This window comes from Dysidea avara, chromosome 9 (assembly GCF_963678975.1).
Source record: "Dysidea avara chromosome 9, odDysAvar1.4, whole genome shotgun sequence".
In the NCBI taxonomy this organism is placed as follows: Eukaryota; Metazoa; Porifera; class Demospongiae; order Dictyoceratida; family Dysideidae; genus Dysidea; species Dysidea avara.
This window is the reverse complement of record NC_089280.1, coordinates 15350780-15356835: the sequence shown is the minus strand read 5'-3', so window position 1 is coordinate 15356835 and position 6056 is coordinate 15350780.

The following is a 6056-nucleotide window of genomic DNA, read 5'->3' as shown; positions in this document are numbered from 1 at the left end:
TATATTCCAAGTAGAAAGCTAGAGGTTCAATTAATCTGTATTGTTTATAAGTTTGTAATGGCGTGTGTTGTGTCTTTCAGATTGGGCTCATGACCTATCCTGGAAATCATTATGTGTCTGATTGTGGCTGCTAGATTCTCCAGGTTACTCACTCTGCATCCTTGCCAACGTGGATTGTGGGTTGACTTTCTGTGAGGCCGATCACATTGTTACTGGCACATACAGTACGAAACAGTCTTCTGAGTGGCAGGTTTATGGATAATATGGAGATGATGATGACATTGTACGCGTTCTGCAAAGGCTGTGATGTCATTCATTAAATTTGGTCATGGTGAGTTCTTTTTTTCCAATTGTAGAGCAATTTTCTATTTCTCTTACTTGTAGCATATTCAGATACATGAAGAGTTCGCTATGTAGCCTGGACGTTGTGATGTGAAAAAACTATTGTGATTGATGACTAATATGATTGATGACTAATATGATTGACGAATGGTTAATCAAAGTATTTACGTGTGTTAAGTGCTGTACATGCTTTTATATTTATTCTTACTTTTATGATGTCAGTGATGTCACGCAAATTTGATGTATAACTTGAAGCTATGATAGGTACTTGCATAAGCTTGAATTATATAATTAAGTGTTGTGACAGTACGTCATATGCAATCCACCTGTGTACAACAGCATGTTTTTGTGCCACAATTATCTCTCCAATGTACATTGCTAATGTTGCTATGAGTTACCACCACTGATCTCAAAAATAATATTATTACCATGCACTTATAGAGAACATTAATTTCCACCTACATGGGCTCATTGGAAAGCGTGGTCTGCTGAGTTACTATGGTACCCATTTGCTTTCTTTACAGCTTCCACTTAAAATTTATATCTACATTTTATTGATGAAAACAATTGGCAATTGTAAAGCTTACATATACACTACTTGACAAGCCAGTTACCTCTTTGGCAATGATATATATAGTCTGGTCAATTTCTATGGTAACTGCATTGCCTTCTCTTCATAAACATAGTTAGCAAAGTGTACATCATGTCCTCTTAAATAAGATGGATGACCTTGATCAGATCGTGCATGCATGACATAAAGGAGCCATTTGTGATTCTGTTTGCCTTTAAGGTTGACAGCCCAACCCTCCTCCCTGCTTTAATTTCTGCCCAGCTTGAGCGCTGAGAGCTTCAGGGGTCAAGATAAGAAGATGGCCTTTTTGATCTAAAAATAGTTAATTAACCTTTTGACCACTTTCTTATGCCTCCTCCCGTTTAGCCCAATGCTACCATCAAGCTGAATTGGATAAGAAGAGAATGCAAGTATGTACTTTTGTAAGTACTCTCTCTACTTTCTCTCCATTCATGTTCCCTGCTTTAAATTTGGCAAGCTAGGGAGTGTATAAACAGTGGAATAGACTACTGGAATGGTGGAATGATTTTTGTTAAAGTTCTTTGCATCCAACTCCTCACTACTAATCTCTGGCAGAATAATTGCCATGCACATTATTGCATTTTAGAGCATTATAATTGCCTAGCTACCTCATTGGCAAGCGTAATATCATCACGATCAGTTTCCATTGTAACCGCATTACTTTTAAGTGTACATCATTACGGTGTAGACCTCCATTAATAAGATACTAATATTATACAATTAAAAGGATGACGTCCAGATCATGGATACACACCTTACATAAAAGAAGCATGTTGTGATGCTCTTTGGTTTTTGATGTGGTTGGCAGAACTCCTTAACTTGCTTTCAAGTTGTGTTTGTGGGAAAGCCAATGACTGTTGAGCATGCTTTTAACCAATCTATTGAGCAGGTGGTATCCTTAATGTAGCTAATGAATTGTGGGGTGATATCACTAGTACTGCTGCCTTGTTGCCAGGCATGTCATAATGTATGCACTGAACCACCATTACAGCCTTTGTTGGGATCATTTCCACTATATATCTGCTAATGTGTTGAAGATAGTGCCTAGCTTGATGAGTCTTCGGAAACGAGATAAGAATAATTTTATGACAATTTTGACGTAAAAGTATTTTACCCTTGGACTACTTCTTATGTTTCCTCCCTTTTGGCCCAATGTTATTATATTAAATTATATTGTTGAGCTGAACTGGATAATAAGAGAATGTACAGTGTACGATGAACAAGTAGCTATAGAGAGTCTGTTTTCCTACTCTCGGTCCTGCTGCAATGCAACCATTGTTTATAAAAGGCTTGCAACACTGATGAGCGGTCAGGACATCACACAGTCCTTATAGAAAAAATTAGTCATGAGTGATGTATATAAGATCAAGATCAAGCCATTACCGATGCAATGGGCCACTGACTTAGCCTGCTCCCATAGTTTGGAATTCGAGTTATTTAATTGTAATTCACGATTGTGTGTATGTATATAATTTTATGTAGCTACTATTCTGTTACAATTCTTTGCGTGTCCATTAAAAGAATATACCATGCATAGTTTAACAGGTATGCATTTGCCATAATCAATTTGTACATGCTGTTTTAACCTAAGATCAAAATTTCTGTTGTGTGTAAAAAGAATGATATATATAGAATTGTTGACACTTTTTAAAAGGACATGCATAATTATAGCTAGGTTGCAAGCATACCATAGTTATGGTATGCATCAGGACCTCATTAACAAGGCCACCTCAAATGGTAGGTCACATGTGTACTAGCTAAGTGCCAAACAAAACTATAGGGGGTGTGTGCTATTCCACTTCAAATGCATGACATCACACATGATCGGCTCATGCACATTAATAAGCAGTGACTTAGAGGTGCTAATCCTGCGGATCATGATTTACGTATATTATGCGTACAAGAACCAAAATTGATGTCCTGACTTATGCCTGAATCAGTATTTTAGAAGTGGTTGAAATATCATAGTATCTTAACAGCACTGCATGAGCTGGTCCTCTTTCAGGCGTTAGACTCCTGGCGGCTCTAGATCAAGTGGCTAGCTGGCGATATAGCCTCCCCTAAACAGTCAACGCTTCCAACATAGCTACTCTGCGCACGAACCAGTGTAGGCTACTCTCAGCCAGTATCATGCTCTCTGTGTGTGTACACAATAATAGCAGTAATGACAAATGACATTCAATCAGTTTGCATGGAAGACAATTAGCTAGCCATCGCTCAGTTATTATAAAACAGACAAGGCTTTGCTGAATTGCTGAAGATAAGCTGGCTTGACTCAGTCCTCCCAGCTCAGCAGATTTACTAGTAGCTTTCCCTCACTGAGTCACAAAGCTTTAGCTAGCTTGACTCACTAGCTTACTGCATACAATATGTACCATAGGAATAAATCCTTATGATGTGACTTCCTCGTGGTGCAAACGTTAGCCGTTGTGTTTATCGCGGGAGGTCAGATTACGGACCAAGTTCGATTCCCAGCTGTGGCTATTTTAGTTGATCTTTTTTTTTTTCACCCTGCAGCTAGCTACCAACCTTGCGTTTAAATAGCTCTTAAATTTGCTTACCTTCCGAGCGTGTCGCTAGTGTCGAGGCAAGCTGGCTGTGAAAGCAGTCCGGCAGTGTGGTGCTGGCAGGGCTCAAACCCTGGCTAGGAACGGCCAGTCTCCTCCCCCAACTCCTCAAAAAGTACACAAGACAATGAACTAGTGGTGAAGTTTCACTATAATTCCTCTCATTATTGAAGGTCTTTGAAGCAGTGGAGAGTGACTCCTGCACGCTCTTTTTAGTTAGCTTTTTCACACTAGTGAGTTGCTGAGTTTTTTTTTTTTTTTTTTTTCCCAAGCTGATTAGAAGAACTAGACTACTAGTTAACCGACTTCTCTTTCTTGCCATATACCATGATGCAAAGTATTATTTTATTATAGCTTATAATGTTTTTTTAGTATCAATACTGAATCCCATATGTACGAAAGCTGCAACGGCTATGTATGGTTCATTTTGTGACTATAGGCCACTCATACGAAACTTGTGCAATGGCAATGCAATCTTCAGGCATTCGGTGTAATGAATACTCTGACATAACCTGTAGCATGACAGGGTGTGGTTTGTGCCCACATACCCTGTTTTCGCAGGCCCTGTCACCAACGCCGGTGCACCCGGCTTTTCTTTAGAATTAGCTATAGCCGGACTCACAGAATTGTAGACTGAGGACAAACACATTGAGCACAGACAAAGCTACACAACACTGACACAATAACTATTACAACTGTAGTAAAATAACACTCAAGCCACTGAGATGTCGACCACACTGTAGCCTGGTGCTGAAAGAAGTGCTGACTATATGTATAAATAAAATAAAAATGTCTCCAAACCATGTCCAGCATTGTTTAATGTTTACGACCAGTCTATTGGTGGCTGAAGCAAAATTTAATACCCTCACCAGACCAAAATAATTATATAATGTTGAACAAACATGATGTAAATTCAATATCAATATATTTTTATTGTGTAGCTACATGCAAGCTAGAGAAAATTCCATAACAGAAAAATGAATTCTGGTTTTTGTTGATTCGGATTCCCGACAGTACAGTGGTCATAATGCATGAGTAATAATAATATAGCTAAACAAACAAAAATGTCACAATGGTTTCTGGTAAAGTATAATTGAGATCCTAGTACTTATGAGGGTATGAGAATTTTAATCTTTACAGTGTACATGTCCTACCAGATCCCCACCCACTGTTTTGTGGTGACTTATTTGCTACATTATTGGACCTTCTACCCCTAAATGTGCTCTCCCCAACACACAATGAACCATTATCTTGACTGGATGTTTTGTTGCACCTGATTAGGGCGACATACAGTCTTGCAGGTTTTTGTTCATGGATTCCATTTACCTGAATTTTTTATGCATATACTTTACGCTGACCTTCCAGATTATTAATTTTTGCCCTCCTAACACTATCCCTCTTCTACCATTCTTAATAGATGTCACTTGATAATGATTTAATCCAATAACAGTAATTCCCAGCAACATCTATTGGCTGCAATAATTTGTAGGAAGATCAGTATAGTTCTTGACCTCCATTGTTTGAGCTGCCGGCAGGCTGTTTGTATTGATGTGTCCTGCTCATATAAAACTTTTAACTCTACAGCCTTCCCAGAGTGTATCTCATGATCTGAACTTTTTTTCTTTCTGTGCTATAGCTACTTGCAATTGATCATGTGATTTAAGCCTTTCCTGTACTGACCACTCTGTGGCTGTCACTGCATGGCACCCCTAAGCCCCTCTATTTTCTTGATCAATATAATATCATTAAGATGTCCTCCTCCTTGTGTCCACAGCCACTTTCATTGTTTTAGCCTTATTGTGTTGTAGCTAAATCGGAGCAACCGTTTGGTCAGAAACCCTACCTAATGCAGCAGGTGGGGTCTGACCATGAGACCATCATCTATAGAAATTCCTTCTAGGAGCAATTAAGGTACAACTTTAAAGCATTATTCCTGTGCCACTTCTACATTCATTTTTAGTTTCTTGGCCAAGTACAGTAAATGAAATAATTATTGATAATTTTAAGCTGAAAAGTCATTTTGAGTTCAACAATAGGCTAAGTTGCATTATGATAGCAGTGTTGCTGTTAGCAACTACAGTTAGGGCCTGCAAAAACATGGCATGTTGGCACAAGATACCCCATCATATAAAACATTACATCTTTGGTATTTGAATAAAAAATTATGGTTGCTAACTAATACCTTGGCGTAACAATTTCAAGCAACCTTTCATGGAATGAGCATGTCCAAAGGATTACCAACAAGGCCAAACAAGTAAACAACTTTTTGTATCGTAACTTACGCGAATGTCCTACTCACATTAAATGTAATTGTTTTAAGATTATGGTTCGTCCAATCATTGAATATGCTGCGTTTGCTTGGGATCCCCACACCTTGTTGAATATAAACAAGCTAGAATCAATCCAGAGAACTGCTGCTAGATTTTGCTTTAATGACTTTTCAAGATATTCAAGTGTTACTAACATGTTGTCTTCTCTTAATCTACCATTGTTACAGGCAAGAAGAACCCAAGCTAAATTAAGTACTTTTTACAAAATAATTAACGGATATTTGA